This window comes from Cupressus sempervirens, chromosome 9 (genome assembly GCF_028749045.1).
Source record: "Cupressus sempervirens isolate cs-2001-9-10 chromosome 9, ASM2874904v1, whole genome shotgun sequence".
Taxonomy (NCBI): Eukaryota; Viridiplantae; Streptophyta; class Pinopsida; order Cupressales; family Cupressaceae; genus Cupressus; species Cupressus sempervirens.
This window is the reverse complement of record NC_143126.1, coordinates 65,723,137-65,742,083: the sequence shown is the minus strand read 5'-3', so window position 1 is coordinate 65,742,083 and position 18,947 is coordinate 65,723,137.

Genomic DNA, 18,947 nt, shown 5'->3' with positions numbered 1-18,947 from the left:
TCCAAATTTGACTCCCGTGTGTCATAGAATCTTACTTTTGGCATATTCTATCATATCTGTCATAGGAATTATTATTACCTATTACACATGTCCCTATTTGGCTTATTTGTCATAGATTCTTGGCTTTAAGTGGGTTGAGGAATCTTATGACGTGTCATAGATTCTTTTCCACATTTAGCCAAATTTGACTCTTATGTGTCATAGAATCTTACATTTGGCATATTCTGTCATATGCATCATAGGAATCTCTTTCCACATTGCACATCTATGGGTGAAAAATCCAATGCTCTCACTCTGAGTGTTAATTATAAAATGGACACTCTTTCTCTCATTTTGGGTCTCTGGGGGCTAGAATGCTTAAGTCTTGAATCCTTGAATCTTTGAGTTTTTGAGTCTTTACTAATTTGGATTTTGCATTCTCTCTCTCACATAAAATCACACTTCAAGTATTCTTATGGCATTATCACTATCATAGGTTTTTGCTTCAATTTTGTGTGCACTATAGGCAACTTTGGAGCTACAATAATTTGGAGAAGAAAGAAGGACATGGGAGCTACAAACGGAAAGGGGAGTTTTTGATTATCTTTGCTTTCTTTTGTTTAGTTTGGCTTACATGGTAGACTAGTGGGTGCTAATGTATGATTATTGAGTTTGTGATTTTCTCATAGTATGTTATGCTTTTAGCCCATTTTTTTGGTCCTACATTTGGTGAACCCGACGTGAACATGCATATCTAACTTGGGTTTTCTTGTTTGTGCTTGTAGGTACAAGGAAGGAGCTCACTTGGAAGGGTATAATGACTATCTGCTCTTCCTTTTCACACATAAATTAATTAGGGGGTCCACTAAAATGCTTATATTCTATTGTTTCATGCATTCTATTAGCTTTCTATCCTAGGGTGCACTTTTCTCTATCAGGGCACACTTGGGACCCCTAGGAGCAGTTTTAGGAGCCCAAAAGACACCAAAGCCTGTTTCTGCTATTTCCAACTTACCAACTGCATGCATCTAGGCCCCAACTATGTCATTGATGAAGTCTGTATTGTTTGGGCACACTTGGGAGTGTAGTTTTGAAAATTTCAATTTTTGGGTCTTGTTTAGGAACCATTTCCCCACACTTTGCACTTGACTTCCCAACTGCCCCCTAAAACTACCAACTATGCCGAACTAGGCCCCAACTGCATCATTGATGTAGTCTGCACTATTTGGATGCACTTGGGGATGTACAGAGCCATTTTGGCCTTCTAGGGAGTAATTTGCACTATCAGAGCACACCTGGGTTCATAGTAAGCACATGTGCCAATCAAAATCTGCATTTCAAGTTCCTATCACTCTCTAGCACATAGATTAGGTGATTTTGTGTTACTGATGATCTATTTGTAGCATGTGGTGATTGTGGGATGAAGACATGATCATAAATTACTAATGCTTTGTTTGCAGGATGTTGTCAAAGACTTTGTGTATCTTTCAAAACTATGTGTGTGGATTTCCTAGATTAGATAACATTTCGTTTGGTTCTTAAAAAGAACCTTTTTCTTTTCTGCCTGGTGTGACTATAGTGTTAGATCCCTAGGAGTTGCATTGGACGTATCCTCTCCCCTCGCCATTCATGGATCTTGGGTGTAAGAGAAATCCGTGTAACTTCTATAGGAGGCCTGCCTTGGGCCAAGATACTCGATATTGGGTATGTCAGGGAATGACCTCAGAGCGGTAACGGGCCAAAGCTAGGTCAATGTTCTAGCTGCTATATAAAACTCAATTACAATGAAAGCTGTGTCAATAGTATTGCTGCATGATAGCTCTCCTCCAATACCCTTGTGGTGCATCAAACCCTAGTTCTCAGGGCTGGGAGACCTTCTACGGAAGTTTATCATTAACTTACCCAACGGAATGCCCTTACTAAGAACCATGTTTTAGTGGCCAAAATCCTTTCTATCCACTAGCTCAAGGGGTCACCCATGCCCGTGAAGACATCCTACATTCTCGTGGTCCTTAGTAGAGGCAATAGTCCCTTGGGAAGTCATGCCACTTAGGAAGCGGATCTTAGTAGCCCGAAGAAGTGAGTGCACTATAAGGGGGAGCCTGTGGTGCCAAGATCCTAGGTTGTCCACTCTAGATAAGCATGACTAAACTTTGGTTCAAGTAGGAATTCAGTGGATACAGTCCTAAAAGCTTAGGTTGTGGTGTGTTTGTTAAATTTTACAATAGCTATTCTTGTCTTAATGTGTCTTGCGTGTGTGTAAAACATAATCAAGATAAAAGCCAAACTTTTAAATTTACACCTTGGATATCATTTGAAATTTTCAAAACATCACACATTTCCCAAACATTTCAACCTTATCAAAATTCGCAAACATTGATTCACCACACTCGAACCTTGGAAAACATGGCGATTTGTGCTCTTAAATGTGCTTGGCAAAATGTAGATCTCACACTTGCATTGATTTCACTTGCATTCACCCTAGTCCAAGCTTCATTATTGCATCATATATACTTCATATTGCACTTTTTAGTCCTAATTTAGTATCTATTACTTTTCATATTGCATCCATTTAGGTTCAATTTTACTTTCCTTAGTTTTTTGCATTCCCATCTTAGAATCAGCACTTTGCATTCACCACCTTGCATCTTTGCATACCTATTCATCATCTTGACCACTTTATCCATCATTTTAGGTGTTCTAATCATTATTTTGAGCATCCAAACTAGCCCTAACACTATCCTCTACCATTTACCTCTCTGTGACATCAATCCTGAAACCATAGCTTCCAGAATTGCCTCAGTTTCAGCCCAGCTTACCAACTATGCCTAGAAACTACCAACTTCACCCAACTGGGCCGTAACTATGTCATTGACATATTCTACACTATTTGGGCACACTTGGTGGTCCTAAAATCCAATTTTGGGTTCCAGATAACATTTTGGGGCTTCAACAGTGTCCTTAGGTACCTGGTTAGATCCCCTTGCACTAGTTTGCCCAGATCTGCATTCTACAACACCTAATCATCATCACCTTCACTTAAGAAATAATTCTATCTATCATAACCTTCATTTTTCATCTCCCAATCCATCCTAACATCAACCCTAGCATCCTGACTTCTTGGCATGTTAGTTTGGTAACCATACCCTTCAGAATCAACAAACATTCTTCCTAGCTTACAAACTGCGCCCAAAAACTACCAACTGCAACCAAACTGGCTCCAAGTGCATCAATGACATAGTTGGTATTGATAGGGTGCACTTGGGTACCTATATGACCATTTTTGGCCTCTGAACTGCACTTTAGGACCCCAAAACTACATCTAGGAGCCTATAGACCTACCCATTCTGCACTTGACCCAAAACTGTATCTTGCACCCAAAATCCCCTTTTACATCATAAGAATTGTCTATATTACATATTTTCTAAGCATCACCATCATTTTGAGTCCTCAAAACATCATTTTGAACCCCCAAAACCTTTGAATTTAATCAAAAATCTAGACAAAGTATAAGTCTTAGAGTATCTCCTAGTGTTGACGGATAATGGATCTTGACTAGTCTTTTTACCTCTTTTCTTATCATTTTCTTTGGTCAAAATCTATCTATGTCTTGATATATTTGACGTTTTCATCTTTTATCAATTTGATCTTTTCGTCTTTTATCAGTTTTTGGTCAAGATCCAAAGTCCTTTATCACAAGGTTAAACTCCTAGGCAAAATAGTTTCAAAAGGTTTTACCTAAGTTCAAAACTTTCCATATACCCCTGTCATAGCATAATCATATCCCTAGCATCCCCAAACATTATTTTTACCTACCCTAGTGGTATATCCCCTTCATATTGCATTGATCAAAATCCTTAGCATCGTTTTCACTACCAAACCCTATTAAATTGTCCATAAACCAATTTGCCTTCTTAAGCATTTACCCTCATTTTGCATGTCCCAAATGTCATTACAAACTCTAGAACACCATCCTTTTCATAGTCTACCTTGCATACACCTACCTTTAGTATCATTACCAAGTCCAAAACATAACCCTAATTATCATTTTGCATACCTTAGAGTCATTTTCATCCCCTCTAGTCAAACTTCAAAACATCACCTTGCATTTTGCATTTGCATAATATCCCTAGGACATTTTCACTTTGCACATAAAAACCATAATTCATCTAGAATTTCCTCACATTTCATAACATTCCTAAACACCTAAAAATCCCAAAAACACTCATATCTTGCATACCCACCACTCTTTGCACTCTTAGGTATCATGACAGCACTTACTAGGAGACAAGCAGCTCAGAGACCAGAGGAACTCTATCAACCTTTGTTTTCTGAGGTACAAGCACAACCAAAACCTCATCCAAGAAAAATAAAGAGAAATAAAATCCAAAAAACCTTTGATGAAGACCAAATCAAGACATCACAACCATTACTATCAGACCCTTTGGATATGTATCCGCAAGATCCTCATAATCAAGCTACGACACAACAAACCTTGAACAATGCACCTATCATGAGATTTCCTCCAACCACTTCCCCTACACATGGGATGGTTCAATGGAGTCCTAATTTTGCACCTATATTCATGCCAATGCCACCAAGAGAAGGAAGTGTACCAACCTCACCTAAAGATGAACAATCACATTCATTTGAATTCAGCCAACCTAACACATCAAACATACAACAAGGTATTGTACACCTAAGTGATGAATCTGACACTGATTATGGCATCACTGATGAAGAAATGACTAGGGCATGTCAAGACAAAAATTTTCGCAAGAACTTCAAATGTTTGGTAGCTCAAGAAATTGTCAAATTTAACCCAAACTTGGAAGGTCCTAAGTCCAAAAATCAAACCAACACAACAATTGAAAACATCCAACCCATGATAAATTTGGACTTAGACAAGGGAAAACAACCTTTGGAGTTTTCAAATGCAATAATGGCACCTATAAGATCCCATCAAGAACCAATAATTGAAATCCTCTAAAGTACATTTGAACACATCAATGTCAACCCCTTGTTTGATGAAATACCACCAATCCCTAAACACCCCAAAAGGACATTAAGAATTGATTTTAGTCACATGATGCAACAACAAGATGCACCTAAAGGGACCCATGCTTTAGGGATGCCAGACATACCTTCTTTGGAGGAAAATCAACAAAGTACACCTTTGCTCCTAACTTTACCCAGTGCTACGACATCAAACACTATGGAGCCTCTCATAAATACAACATGTGAAACATCAAGCACAACCATCCCTATGGACACACCAAGGAAATGTCTTATTGACATTACACCCATTCCTAATAGAAATTTATCTCATAGTCAAGTCAATATGATGTCGCAAGCAGGAACATCTAAAACACAAAGGTACCAAAACAACAATACACACATGACGTTCAATTCTCAAGGACTTAGTCAACCCCCATGACAACAACAACCTACAATGGTACAAGGACTCAAAACTTCCAAGGCACAACCAAGTCTACATCAACTTGACACACATCCCACATATCAACAACAACATCAAATGCAACAACAACAACCACAAGTGGGGCAAACATCCAACATTCCTAACATGCAATCCCATGTGAACCCACTTGACTTACACATAATTTATCAAAAAAAATTCCAACAACAACAAATGATGTTTGCTAAACAACAAGAGCAACTCAAGCAAAAATTGGAATACCAAAGACACCTTGAGCAATAAATCACATACCAGCAACATTTGTTACAACAACAACATGTGCCACAACAACCTCAACAAATACCTCTAGAACAACAAGCACGCACATGGTCTCATATACAACCAATAGAGGTATCCCAACAACAACCACAACACATGGCACAACAACAACACATGGTACAACAATCGCAGTCAATCCCACAACAAGTTCCATATAAAATACCACAATAAGTTCCCCAACAACAGGGACCTTTCTGTCTTCAAGGTGCGAACTTACCTCCACCACCCAGTGACACTTCATCAGACTCATCAGACACAAAAATGTCAGAACCAAGTAGACATAGTTCTCACCACAGCAAATGGTCTACTCATAGACACAAAAGACTTGAAGGGAAGGCCATCATGCAAAACCACAATGACAAACTATTACAACAATTCAAACAACTTTCCAAACAAGTCGAGGCATTGGGAGTCCAAAAGAAACAGGCTCTATATACGGAAAGGGACCTACATCCTAACCCATTCGATAAAATTTTGTATATGCCTCCATTCCCAAAACACTTTGAAGCTCCAAGGTTTGAAAAATACCAAGGAAAAGGCAACCCTATTGATCACATCCGAGAATTTTGTACTTCATGTACTAAACTCAGTGATGAACCCACTTACCTTATGAGATTGTTCCCTTGTTCTTTAGGTGGGCCTACACTTGAGTGGTACTCCAAACTTCCTAGTAATATCAAATCTTGGTCAGAGCTAGCAGACAAGTTTATCTCCCACTTTGCCTTTAACATTACAAATGAGGTGACACTTTCTGATTTGTGCTCAACTAAATAGAAGACTAGAGAATCATTCATCACATTCTTACTACATTGGAGAAGCTCGGTTAGTCAATGCTCACTAAACATTCCTGAAGAACAACAAGTAAACCTGTGCATTGAAAACTTAGTCCCAGACTTAATGTATGAACTAAAAATCAAGAGTCCAAGAACATTTCTAAACTAATGAAAAAAGGGGCTAGTATTGAAGATGCTCTTATCCGTAAGGGAATCCTCAAGATAAACAAAGATAACACAAATACCAACTTGTCTAATGACAAGGCAAAATTTTTCTCCAAAAACAAGAATGTGACTAATGAGGGTATTGTGGATGCTCACACAATTAGCACAACACAACCTCAATTGACCTTGAAAGGTATAAACCCTACAAATTCACATACCTCTAATCAAACATCAGCTCCACAATAGAAAAATGAGACTTCCACACAAGACAAAAGACATCCTAGAGCCAAAGATAGGAAATTCACACCATTGGGAATACCACTTGAGACTGCATTACAATATGTACTGAGTAATAACTTCCTACAACTACCCCCAATTAAAGATGAACCATTAACTAAAGCAAATTGGTGGGATGACAAAAAGTATTGTGATTACCATCGCACCAAAGGACACAAGACTTCATCATGCTTCCAACTGAAACATGCAATACAAGACCTTATTGATGATGGTGTCATCACAGTTGATCCATCACTATTAGCATCCAACTCTGATCACACTATTTTCAAAGATCCTTTGTGTAGTCATGACAAAGAGAAACCCTCTAGTTCAAACTCAAACTCACAAGGTAATGTGAGTTACACATGCACCAGCTATGACGACACCATCAATTGCTTTAATGAGTCTGACTTCCACATATCCACAGTCACATTGAAGGCTGAAGACCATCGTTGTGCTGTCACTACACACCATAGCAAGATCAGCCTACCTAGAGCCCCATCTAGACCTACTATTTCTACTAGACCTACACCTCCAAGTAGACTTACCGCTCCTACTTCATCTGATTATAGGCTTGTTGAACAACTCGGCAAAACCCCTATGCAAATATCCATTTTGGACCTCCTGCATGCATCCCCCCAACACCAAAAGATCTTGGAGAAAGCCCTTAAAGAGTCAATAGTCCTAGATAACATGGATGTTGCCTAGTTCCAAGCCATGGTTGGGAACCTATCCGTGTCACAACATATCAATTTTTTACCCTATGATATTCCTAAGAACAAACCTAACCATAATGATCCCCTTTATCTCGAAGTCTTCATCCATAATGCCAAAGTTAGACATGTCTTAATAGATGGAGGAGCAAGACTGAACATTTGTACTCTTAAGGTTGTCAAAAATTTGGGTTATTCTGAAGATGATGTAGATCCCTCTCGAAGAATCACAATAAAAGCTTATGATGATGGTGAACACTTCTCTAGGGGCATCATCACATTACCTGTCAGAGTTGGTCCAGCTACTGAAGACACATTGTTCTATGTCCTAGACATCGAAATGACTTACAACATGATACTAGGATGCCCTTGGCTTCATGCTATGAAAGCAGTCCATTCTACATATCATCAATGTTTGAAGTTTTCCTATGACAACATGGAGGTTATTATCCTTGGCGATCTAGATCTTTTCCAATTTTATGCTAATCTGAGAGATGCTACTGCATACCAAATCCCAACAAATAATGAAGCACAACCCACAAATCCCTCTAAGTATGTGGATGCTGATATACTGCTCAGTAAAGCCAAGGAAAAGATGAAGATTGAAGATAATGGGTGTGGAGAGTACTTTATGTCTCAAGTATCTCACATTAGGGAGTCACCACTTCCTCCCATTAGTATAAAGAATGATACTTCTATCAATGAGAATACATCCATATGTATTGAGAGAGAAAAAGCAGAACAAGAACCCACTTTGATATCTCCTAGAAAGTATGGACTTGGGTTTACCATCATGCAGAAACAAGGCCATGATGGCTATAGTGGTCTTGGATCTTAGAAACAAGGAATCATTGAACCTATCACTATAGAAGGAAAACCTCCTAGTTTGGGGCTTGGATTTAAACCATTACGAATAGGTCCTCCTAGTACCATGGTAACTACATGTAAGACTATGGATTTTTTGAATGATGAAAAGGAATATGAGGATATCTCACTTGAAACCAACAATCCCCTAGCCTTTGAGCATAACCCCAATGACCCAGTTGAATCAGTTACCTTCAACCAAAGCCCATTCAACACTGATGATGACATCACCTCAAGTTATCCTGAACCTTTGGATTGGAACCAATGTGGACCACCAATTTTTGATCAATTAGATAATGATGACACTCTTATAATAGAATTTTAAGGCATTATGACTGTAGATCATAAAGAAGCAATTTCTCCTAAAGAGAACACATTGGCATATTTTGGGGAGCCTACTCCATGTTCTACTTACAAAGCAAAAAGAGAAAGAAATAACAAGCATAGGTCTCTTGGTGAAATTGAAAGGCATCATTAGACTATAAAAAATCAAAAGCTAAGAAGCTCCCATGGATACAAAATGAAAAATATGATGCCATGAATATCAATGTTCTAGTGTTCAACATGCCACAAAGTCTTTTGGAGCTCTCTCAATTAGCATTCATATGGAAGGTCATTGGTCTCAACCCTCCCAACCCTCCCTTATATCCCTTTGTTTATCCCCCAATCTAGCTACCTAATTTGTCCTATAACAAAAATCAGTCCTTTATCCAAAAAGCCTTTGCATATGTCATCATCAGTGACATCCCTCATGACATTTATATTGACCCAATTATCCTTAGATGCCTTGATTTGCAAGAGATAGACATTGTCTTACATACGGTACATGATGGTATCTCTCGAGGCCTTTCTAGTGGTTTGATTTTAGCTACAGACTCAAAACAAATCCTCCATAATTATGATTAGTGATGGATCCAGAGCTCATCAGCTAGCAGCATCAACAATAGATATCTTCTCATCATTTGGTAGTGACATTCTTGATTTCATCCAAAAGTCCTAAAAAAATATTAAAAAAAAAGTAAAAAGTCAAAAAAAAAAAAGAAAAAAAAGAAAAAAAAAGAGGATTCCTTGATGAAAACTTGGCAAACAGGCATCTTGGCACAAAAATTTGAGTCAAGAGAAAAAATTTCGTCCAAAAGTGAAAACTTGGCAAATAGGTGCTTTGGGCAAGTAGCATGGTGAAAACCTGGCAAACAGGTGCCATGTGTAATTAGTTATTGCTCCTCCATCTATTAGGATTCCCTCTGGTCTTTTCCCCCTCTATCATTCTTTGATCATACCCTTCATATTGCAAGACATCCTTGGTTCCTTATCACGGCTCACAAACTGGTTAATGTCCTTTGTTACCTTGCTTAAGTATCACCTGTCTACCCACACTTTGTCATTGGCCTCTCTACATAATTTGTGTCTTGTCTGGGGGCTTATTACCTACATGGTGCGTAAGTTTGAATTTGAACTAGGGGCATAACTCTAAGTTCTTTTTATCCCTTGGATCTATTACATAATGAATTGGAGCTAACACTTGTTTATGCTTATACAATCCTGAAAAAATCACTAAAAATCACATAATGTCTTGAAAAAATCCTTAAAAATTCAAATACAATCCTGAAAAAATCACATAATGTCTTGAAAAATCCTAAAAATTAACATAATGTCCTGAGAAAATCACTAAAAATTGCATAATGTCCTGAAAAAATCCTAAACATTCAAATATGATCCTGAAAAAAGCACTAAAAATCATAAAATGTCCTGAAAAAAACCCTAAAAATTGTAAAATGACCTGAAGAAATCAGTTACAGAAAAAAACATCAAATATCCTCAAAAAACTCTAAAAATGACAAAGCCTGTCAAAAATTTGCAATAAACCTTCTACATGTTCACTATGAATAACCATCCCTTTTGCGTTCACACTTGCACTTTGCAAATTGAAACTCAAAGCACTACACTTTCAAGACAATCATACTATCTGAGCAACGTGAACCAACAATCAATCCAACCAATCACTATGAACTTATCAACTAAATCCACAACCAATGCTATCACATTATCAACCTATCAAAGACCATCTAAACACCTAACACACTAAAAGGAAAGTAATAATGGACAAGGATAGCTGTTGGCTCACGCTGTTTAGTGAGTGATTTATTTTTGCTTTGCTTTTTCTTTGATCATGTCCCTATGCTACTTGATGATATAAATTGATCTATGAGAGTGGCCAGGATGGTTCATGGTCATCTTTTTCTATTTTTGTCTGTTACAATGTACCTTTGAGAGTCTGGGGCATGTACATATGTCTCAGGAAAGACAAGGTCATTCTCTATTTGCATCATGTTTGTTTATGCAAAAGGTTTGCATTTGCACTCTGGCCCTTTATGCCATGATGCGTTGCATTCCATTTGCCATATCAAAATAAAGCTCCATTTCACAGATAATGCACTTTCTAGAAGAAAAAGTCTTTCCATCATACTATTATCTCCTCATCTCATCTTTCTTCTTCATCTCATTTTCCATCATCATGATCATGTCTTCTGATTCACCAAACCATCTTCATCTCACATTCATGCATTCTTACATCATCCTATACTGTCAATCAAGTTTCTATGGCTTTCCACCTAGTTCAACCTTAGTTTGACATTTTTCTCATCATCTTTGACCAAATATGACCATTTTTTGATGCTTCCCCTCATGTTATGACATCTTTACATCATTTTGGGCATGCACACACAGTTTCGGGTCATTTCGGGTCCAATCAGGTTGATTCTGGGCCTTGAAGCCTTTTAGGGCACAATCTGCCCTATCAGGGCATAGTTGGGGTTCCCAAGTGCATCATTGATGCACTTGGTCATGCCAAGTGCATCATTGACACACTTGGTAAGTTTGGGCGAGCTTGGGGACCTAGGTTATCAAGAACTTCTCTCAGAACCCCTAGGTTGCACTCCGGAGGCCATAACTTTTGCGTTTCAACTCCGATTTACGAACTGTCAGTTGTATTGGACTCATATCTTTCTTGTGAAAAAAATGAGCTATCATTTTATTTTGTCACTATATTGAGTTTTAATCCTTGCAATTACTCTTGGGGTCCTAGTTACCCCCCGTCATGTTGATTTTTGCCCCCAAGGCCTTCTCGGGCACATTTTTTCACTTTTTTAGACCACTTGGGCTTCCCAAGTGCTTCATTGACGCACTTGGTACTATCATGGCACACTTGGGCTTACCAAGTGCATCAATGATGCACTTGGTTGAGTTTTGGGCGCAGTTGGGGACCTAGGATAGCCATAACTGCTCCCAGAGCCCCTATGTTGCACTCCGGAGCCCATAACTTTTGCATTTTAACTCAGATTTGCAATCTGTCAGTTGTGTTGGATTCATATATTTTTTACGAACAACATGAACTATCATTTTCATCATTTTGTGTCTTTATTGAGTGGTAACCCATGCAATCACTCTCGGGTTCTCGATTGACCCTGTTTTGCACTCTAGACCTCATAACTTTCACATCTTAGCTCTGATTTGCAATCCATCAATTGCTATGGTTTTGTCTTCTTGTTGTTGATAAATTTAATTATCATATTCTTATCTTAGTCAATTTCTTGAGGGGGCACCCATATATATCATCCCTACTGGGGCATGTTGTAGCTTTCTCATCAGTTATTCTTTGATACAACGCTCTAAATCACATTGTATCAAAGAGGGGCAAAATGTAGATGCTCAAAAATGGTTTGCATCTATGACCTCATCACTTCTTCATACTAATTTTTCCCATTTTCTCATTCTACTAACTTTGATCTTTTGTCCAGACTGACCATATTCTGTCATTTGTATCCCCTTTGACATCAATTTCATATGAACTTGAAATCATATCAAATCAACTCAAAACCATTTCATATCAACTCGAAATCATATCAAATCAACTCAAAATCACTCAAAATCAGTCCTAATCAACTCAAAACATATCAAACATCTCAAATCAATCATCATTTATCCGCTCCTAGGCATTGTTGTGGCTTTCAATGCCTTGGAAACCTATCAACTTATCAATCTTATCAATCTGAACTTAGTACTGTCATGGCTCTAAATGCTAGGTCAAATTATAATTCATATCATTTAATCTTTGACATTGTTGAGGCTTTCAATGTTAGATCATCTCATCATTGACCATTTTAATAACATTGATCGAACCTTATCAATCAATTTCAATCCTGTAGCATTTACAATGTCGGTTAAATGTTACATATCAACCAATTCATGTCATGTGTCCTTGGCATGTTATCAACTTCAATCAATCAATCTGATCATGGCTTTGATCTACTAGTCATCATCTTATTCGATATCCATCATCATCACATTTTCATCAAAGGATACGATTGCATTCATTTAATCAATTTGGCCAATCATTTACTAATTTTCTCTATAGGATTAAATAACCCATAATTTAATCCTATTCTCACTAATTATTCATCCTAATTATCATCCTCAATTAATTAATTTTATTAATTAATTGATGCATTATCTACAAACCATGGAAATTTACAATTTCCTAAGTCCTATTTTCCATCATTAATTCCATTTTCTACTAATTCTATTTTGTGGAATAAAAGGATTTTTAATTCAAATATTCCATAAAATATTTCATCATCATGACACTTGGATGTGACACCTCATGGATTCTCCTTTGACACTTGGCTGAGATTTGTCATAATCAAATATTCTTATCTCTTACGCATGTCCCTATTTGGTTTATTCATCATAGATTCTTGGCTTTAAGTGGGTTGAGGAATCTTATGATGTGTCATAGATTCTCTTCCAAATTTGACTCCCGTGTGTCATAGAATCTTACTTTTGGAATATTCTATCATATGCGTCATAGGAATTATTATTACCTCTTATGCATGTCCCTATTTGGCTTATTCATCATAGATTCTTTTCTTTAAGTGGGTTGAGGAATCTTATGATGCGTCATAGATTCTTTTCCACATTTAGCCAAATTTGACTCTCATGTGTCATAGAATATTACATTTGGCATATTCTATCATATGCATCATAGAAATCTCTTGCCACATTGCACATCTATGGGTGACAAATCCAATGCTTTCACTCTGAGTGGTAATTATAAAATGGACACTCTTTCGGTCTCTAGTGCTAGAATGATTAAGTCTTGAATCCTTGAATCTTTGAGTTTTTGAGTCTTTACTAATTTGCATTTTGCATTCTCTCTCTCACATAAAATCACACTTCAAGTATTCTCATGTAATTATCACTATCATAGGCTTTTGCTTCAATTTTGTGTGCACTATAGGCAACTTTGGAGCTACAATCATTTGGAGAAGAAAGAAGGACATGGGAGCTACAAATGGAAAAGGGAGTTTTTGATTATGTTTGCTTTCTTTTGTTTAGTTTGGCTTTCATGATAGACTAGTGGGTGCTAACGTATGATTATTGAGTTTGTGATTTTCTCATAGTATGTTATGCTTTTAGCCCATTTTTCTAGTCCTACAACAGGATAAGAAGGATTCGATGGGGCTATTTTGGCTGAGGCTAAGTCTTGGAAATATTGAAATGATTAAAATTTGAAAAGTAGGAAATAAAAAATTGTAAATAAACGAATGGTCAAAAAGGTTCATTATAATAAATCAATCAACTTAGGAGGAGTTATCAAATTTTGAGGTATAAGTTGTTGCAAAATTTTGGTATTTTGAAATTTTGTACAATAGTTGAATAAGAGATATTTTATGCTCGTAAGAATAAGGATATCAATGCATGACCAACTATTTTTGATACTCATGTCAAAGGGGGAGATAATGGGGGATATTGTTGATCTTAGATTGGTTTTGACAAGTGAGAGTCTATACACTTAAGTCATTTACTTAGTTCATGTTGAAAAAAATTTATATGTTTAGCACAACATGTATAAGATAGAGCATGCCGAGTCTACAGTGAGTGTCGAGCTACTCATGTGCCAAGTCACTCAAATTCTAAGTAGATAGTTTATGCCAAGTGGCTTAGGAGCCGAGCAACCAATGTATGCTGAGTCATTTAAATGTTGAGTCACAATATAGAAATCAGTATATGCCAAGCATTAGAGACTTTAGATATTGAGTAACACAATTTTGACATAGTTGTTTGTAATGGCACAAACTACTTTATAAACCATTTTTGAGCCAACTTAGAGATTGAATTATGATATTTTGGAGATAAGGATGAATCATAAGTTTGAATCACTATGAAGTTCATGCATCCAATTAGATAAAGGGAAGGTTTAAGTGGAAAAATGGATGAATCATAGCCATTGATTCATACTTAACCCTAAGTCACCTAAGTCTTTCTAAGGAGGACAAACCCTAAACTTTATATGTGTATGGAAGGAGTGAAGTTAGAAGTTTGCATGTGCAAATAGAGGATTGATGGTGGCTAAGGAATTGTGTATTGAAATTATATTGTAGAATTAGTTAAGGATAATAGAGGAAGGGAATAGTATATAGCAACAAGAGATTTGATCAAGAAGACATCAATTTAGAGGTAATCTATCATCAAGAAACAAAGTGCTAACTATGGATTCAATGCCGAGTCATTCTAATAGGTCAATCAGTTAAATCTCTTAATAGAGTAGTCCTAATAGGCTATATTGAAATCCCCTAATAAGGTGCTTACTTAATTGTGAGTTAAAGTCTTTTAATAAGGCACACTACTGAATAGGTGTTGAAATCCTCTAATAGGGTGAGACCTAACAATATTTGTAGACCTTTAAAAGGGAAAACCTTTCATAGGGTAGATCATGTTTCATGATCAAACAATGTAACCTTTATTGGATACACTTTATTATTATAGTAGTGAAGATTTGTGGTTGTCATTCCCACCCCAATTTTACCTTCTCATTGGAGGGTTTCTAGGTATTCATATCTAGTGTCATATATGTGTGGATTCAATTTAAATGTATATGCTTTCTATGGTATTTTCAATTTTCTTATTGAATGTTTTATGGGTCAAAGTTTAAACTATTGATTCACCCCCCTCTTAGAATTTTACCTTTCCTATTGTAATTCCAACAAAAATAATGCTTCTCCTTGTCTTATTCCCTTATATCCTCTTTTATTCTATCATGTCCCTTTTTAATTTCATATCCCCCTTATTTTTGTCACTAATAGAACTTGGGGTTGTTGGGGCTAACTGATATTTATCAAAGAATTGCTGATGACTTGCCATAATATTGACTTAGCCATTAGTCCATCATTCCTTAACTTGATCCAAAATTTTAAATTGAATCTCTAGCTCAACATATAGATCAATGAATCTTTCTATATGTTAAAACTGTGTACCTTTCTTCAAAATATCTTTGGAAATTGAGACCACCTTCTAAATAATCTCAATATGTGGAAATAGTTTTAGTTGAATCAATGTAAACTTGTGATCTTTGTATCTTTAGCCATTATCTTGGCTCACCTCTTTTGACTAAATCTCAAGTTAGTATATGAAGATGATTTTGAACTTGCATTCTTGCCCAATATAATTACATTCTCTATTATTTTTGCATGTAATAGCTCTAATAAGCATGTAGTATCTATTGTAATGAAATCAATATCACAAAATTTCAAATATAATGAACTAATGTTTTGCAAAATTATTTCTAACTATATGACTGATGTCAAATTCTCATCTTATCTATGTAGCAGCTCCTATGAAACTTTCTCTAACACTTTATGTTCCATTCTTCTTTCAAACCATTGTAGTAATTTGTCATTCATCTCTATATATTTTATCTGACTCTTATCAACTAGATATACTATCTGATCCAAAATGTATGATGATTATTCAAATTTATGATTCCAAATACATCTACAAAAATATATGTCATAGTATGTAGTACCTTCCTTCTCTTCTATTCTCTTTGTAGTTATTGTTGCTTTTCCTTATGACTCAACAAGGTTTGTAGCTCTTGCATCTTCTCTAGTGTAAGATTGTTCAAATTATACATAGGTAATGTAATGACCTCACCAAGGCTCACTAACTCATCATGATCACCTCAATGAGTCACATCTTGAGATTGTGAAGGTGTATCACTTGGTAGTGATAATTACAATTATTTATCCTTGTCACTTGATCTCGTTCATGGCAGCTGCACTTGCATAGAAATCACCTATTCCATAGGTCTCATAGTTGTTTGTTCTACAACCTTTGCATTCAATAATTAAATAAGATTTTGTGGAGTCTCTTGCTCTTTCTATTTTGCTTCTTCTTATATTGGGTTAGTGCATGAGTCTTTTTCAAAATTTTCCTCCTTTTTGAAAATAAGCATACAAGTTAATGTATATACAATCAAAACCTTACCAATTTTCTTGAAACTTGTATCCTCTATTATTGATGTCATATTAATATCACTAGTCTTCTTATTTTCAAGATTTGGATATTCTAGTAACTATAAAAAAATTAGGTTAGTAAATTTTTTTCTTGAATCATTCATTAAGACTTGAATTTCCTCTTTTGTTAGTATATTTGGATTAGGTGGAGGGATATCAGTGTCATATTCTATTATGACAGTCTCTTTTTGTTCAAATTGATTGACTAGTTGCTGAATCTCCTCAGTTAGCTTGGCCACTTCTTGTTAATATTTATCTTCAAATTCTATTTCATATCAGCCTTCCCTCACGTCCATAGATGGATTAAGCAACCCAAATGCTTCTTTCCATATCCTAATAGTATATTTCTCAACTTCATGAGCTTTATTTTTCAAAATCTTATATTCCCTTTCTCTTGGCATAAACTTCTTTACAAAAAATTTAAGGGCTATAGACATATGAGTCTTCCCTAAATCTTGCATAACTTATGTGAGTGTTGTTTCTCTTATTTTCTTGTTAGTGGATAATGCTCATTACCACTTTACATCCACTCAATTATAAAATCTCACTAAAAATCTAGTTCTCAACTCTAAGGGTGTGTGTCTAAACTTTATCATCATGTCAATCATGGAACTTTTAGTCTTATCTTGATCAACATTATTCAAATAATCATATTTAATATCTTTGAATCCCATAATACTTTTAGATTCTATTAATTTTTCACATACCTGATCTATAGTCATTGGAGGGAATCTCTTCACTATTTGAAGTTTGATGGGTTCATCAAACTCATTCATTTCATCATCTTCCTCCTTCTCTTGTACTATAATCAGTTTTCTCTTCATCTTTCCTTTCACTTTGTCTAGTTTCCTCTTCTTGGATGGACATCTTGTGGCTTTCTCAACAAGGGGATGTGGAGTCCTTTCCTTAGTGATGACCACCTTTCCCTTTGGCCTTTGAGGTTTCATGATTTGTTGCATATCCTTCTTTAGGTTGGCCTTTACCTTAGGCTCAATCACAAATTTTTTTTTCTATTTGGTGGCCTTCAACTTCACAACAACAAGTTCTTTTCCTTTTCCTTACTTAGCCTTTATAGGTTGTCCAGATGCTTTTTCTTGTTCCTTATTTCTACCCTCGACAACCTTTCTCTTTCTTTTCTTCCCTACTTTGGGTGTGCCAAATTCACCAGTCATCTCATCAATTATAGTTTCATATGTTCCAAATTGCTCGGGACTCATATCTATGTCTTCTACCAAAAGTGCAGTTATTGCTACCATGACCTCATCTACATTTACTTCATAGGGAATTGGCCTTAGCCATGCTACCCTTAGAAAAACTACTTCTGCATATACAACATTTGTATCTGTAACAAAGCATACTTCATCATAGTATTTGTCTACAATTGAATTAGGAATTCTCATTCTATTTCTCATTTTTACCTTGAATTCTTCAAAGTAGTTGTCCATTATTTCTTCAAAGGTTTCTTTCAATCTACTGATTAAATCACTGATCTGCTCCATAGCTATTCTATTCCTATCCCTCAGAACTATTCCAATAGTAGGAAAAGAGTTTTGTACATAGAAAAATATACAAATTAATAAGGATCCAAACTTACAAGAGCTATTCTTTGCTTCCCTCACTACCTCTAAATTCTCTATAAGTTGGTGAAGTTGTAGCTTACCAAGATCATAGGAATGATCCTTCTTCATAATTTTGTATCTCGAATCCATTTCTACATGGGGTATGTTGATCAACCTGCTTGATTGATAGAATTTTTGTGCAATTACACAAACAAAAAATTTCACTAATGGGCCCTCAATTCCATTAATTTACATACCATGGCCATTTCCCTTAGCCTTGGTCAAATTTTTAATTTCATTCTTTATTTTGTTTCTTATACTCTTTGGTCAATCCAAGGTAGGGTGCTTAGTTACCCTACAAATGATAGCCTTATTTATCTTGATCAGCCCACCTTCTAACTATATTTTCATATAAAAAACACAAATTAGTACAATATTTATCCATTCACTTTGTAAATCCTAGGGCATGGGTAAGCCCTTTCTCAACAATGATATTGTAATCATCCTTCAGG